The sequence below is a fragment of the Fomitiporia mediterranea genome, assembly GCF_000271605.1.
Source record: "Fomitiporia mediterranea MF3/22 unplaced genomic scaffold FOMMEscaffold_1, whole genome shotgun sequence".
Taxonomy (NCBI): domain Eukaryota; kingdom Fungi; phylum Basidiomycota; class Agaricomycetes; order Hymenochaetales; family Hymenochaetaceae; genus Fomitiporia; species Fomitiporia mediterranea.
In genome coordinates, this window is record NW_006760386.1 from 4,792,357 (window position 1) to 4,795,628 (window position 3,272).

Below are 3,272 nucleotides of genomic sequence, written 5' to 3' on the forward strand. Positions count from 1 at the left end.
AAGATAATAATAATTGTACTGTTAATAGTTTTGTTACTGGAGCAAATAAGTTGTTAGAATAGAAGTCTATTCTATTCTTTTGAGTATATCCTTATACTACAAATTGTGCTTTGTATTTGTCTATTCAGCCATTAGCCAGTCTTTTGATTTTATAAACAAATTTTGTTCCAATTATATTTGTATTCATAGGGGGGATAGTGTAACCTCTAAGGTTACATACATGACTTTAGTTAAGTATATAAAGGGCTATTTGTAGACACTTAGAGATTATCTTTGTACTTGCTCCTATACTTAGGTTGACCTCTCCAATCCCAGGTCTTTGCCTGTTCTGTGTTCTTAAGTGAGGCTCTAGCCTTTACACTTTTTTTTAAACATTGTAAAATTTGGGGATTACCTTTCATCTACTACCTTTTACTTGTACTACTGGATTGTCAGCCTCCCTCTAGCTTCCCCTCACACATTCACTATCTACTACACATTTACAGTACTCTACAGTGAGACTCTAGTTAATTATGAGTGTTACAAATACTATGTAAATATCCTGTTCTCTCTTAAGGGCTTATAGGGAGATTGTTACTACTTACTAGCCAACCTTTAATCTCCTAACAGACTCTTATTAGAGGTCCCAGGCTTCTGGGAGAATGTGTTATAAAGATTGTATATGGTTGTACTAGAGTAGAGTGTGTTACACATTATTATGAGTCTGGTCAGCTGTCTACAATTAAGGTTCTGCTACTCAAGAATATACTTTACTGTACTATTTTAAGCAGATTATCTACAGACTTACTCTTGCTCATAACCTTTCTGCCACTTGTTACAATCTTAAGCTAGTGTCTAGAAACAAGCTGTAGAAGCCCTTACTATCCTATTCCTGAAATTGTTTGAGGAGAACACTATCTTAGTACTGCTACTAAGATTAGGAGCTACTATACAATTACTCTACCAGAACACTGTTAAGAAACAAGCTGTAGAAGGACCTACTGTCCTAGTTCTGAAATTGTACAAGGAAGTACTATCTTAATACTGTTACTAATATCTAGAACTGTAGTGTAATTCTCTTTAGGAGTTACAGGTTTCATACTGACAGATACTGTTTACTTTTAGTATAATAGATGTTATAATCAAGCTGTCAACTATAGTGTATTCATTATATGCTTGTTGTACCTACTATAACACATATCTCTCTATTGTTAAAGTGTTTGTTAAGACTGTCTATTCCTTACTATACTATCTCTTACTCTGTTACTGTCTAGTGTCTACTGTTATTGTCTACTATCTACTAAGAGTATAAAGTCCCTTTCCCTTCCCTTCCTGTTTCCTAGAGTATAAAGCCCCTTTTCTAGTTGTAGACCTAGTTAGAGTACTAAGCCCCTACTAGTGTCAATTCCTGTCCCAAACATATAGAGCCTCTACTAGTATTACCTCCTGTTTCCTAGAGTATAAAGTCCCTTTTCTAGTTGTAGACCTAGTCAGAATACTAAGCCCCTACTAGTGTTAATCCTAGTTCTAAATATCTAAGGCCTCTACTAGTGTCACCTCTAGTCCTAGACCTAGTCAGGGTATCAAGCCTCTACTAGTGTCATTCCTAGTCACAGACCTAGCTAGAGATTATACTCTACTAGTATTATCTAGTCCTTTCCTATCCTGTCCTGTTCTGTCCTGTCTTATCCTGTCCTGTCCTGTCCTGTCCTGTCCTGTCCTGTTCTGTCCTGTCCTGTCCTGTCCTGTCCTGTCCTGTCCTGTCCTGTCCTGTCCTGTCCTGTCCTGTCCTGTCCTGTCCTGTCCTGTCCTGTCCTGTCCTGTCCCCCTTTGTCCTTCTAGTATAAACAGACTCTCTATTACCTCTACATACTCTGTTTTACTTATACACTACCTGTACTCTCATTACTCTCAGAATTAGTGTGTTAATTTTGTCAACCTAGTCCTTCTACTCCTCCTAACACTGACACACACTTGAGGATAGTTGTTTACTTCTTAACTATATGTTTTGATCATTTTTTTCCTCCCCTAAGTAACAGGTGCTAGTATAACTGAAGAGTTGTCAAGTTCTCTTTATTATACACTCTAACTTTCACACTCCTTTTTGCTCATACTACTAAACAATTCCTATCACCTCTAACACCCAGCCTATTGTTAGTCAAACAAGACCTTCTCAGTTGTCTTCTCCTTATCTGTAGTAACACTATACTTACTAGACCTGTTGAGTATCATTCATACATTCCTTACAGTACTGTTTAATATCTCAACTATGTGTTTTAGTCAATGTCTCAGTTGTCTTCTCCTTATCTGTAGTAACACTGTACTTACTACTTACTAGACCTGTTAGGTATCATTCATGTGTTCCTGACAGTGTAGTTTCACATCTCAACCATTATGTACTCCTTATCCCTGTCCTTGTCTCTGTGTGTTTTCATTAACAAGTCAAAGCCTTCTTAAACTTGTAACTGTGTGTTCCTTGTCTTCTATACTTACCCTTTTGTATTTCCCCTCCCCCCCCTTACTATAATCTTCCATTTTACCTCCCCCCCCTTTACTATATCCTTTCCTTTACCTCTCTATTAATTACTTCTCTACCCCCTCCTTTTATTTCTTTAGAGTAGGGAAGAGTGTAACCTCTGAGGTTACACACATGACTTTAGTTAAGTATATAAAGGGCTATTTGTAGACACTTAGAGATTATCTTTGTACTTGCTCCTGTACTTAGGTTGACCTCTCTAATCTCAGGTCTTTACCTGTTCTGTGTTCTTAAGTAAGGCTCTAGCCTTTACAGATAGTATGTATCTATGTGTTTCATTGTTAAAGTGACTGTATTTCATCATTCATAGCTTTGATCCACTGTTCTTTGTCTATACATGTTATAGTATTGTAATACATTAATGGATTGTTATAGATTTTGTTGAGGAATTTGTTAAATTCTGTTAGATACATAACTAGGTTTATATTGTCTTTGTAATTTAAACCTATAGTTTGTTTAACCAGTCTTTACTCTTGTGTAGAGTATTGTATGACAGGTTCTTTATCTTTATTATTGTTATTAGGAAGAGTTTTATTATTGTTTAATGTATCACTATTATGATTATTCTCCCCTTTAATCCTAGACATTAGTTTGTCTATAAATTGTATATTGTGTTTGACAGTAACTTTATTATCATGGCACACTAAGTGACCTTTACTATTGTTATCATAACCTAGCTATTGTGTGTATTAGCCTCTAGGTTGTAGTTTATACATTTGTTTGTTCTGTATAATACAATATACACCAAATCTTGTAT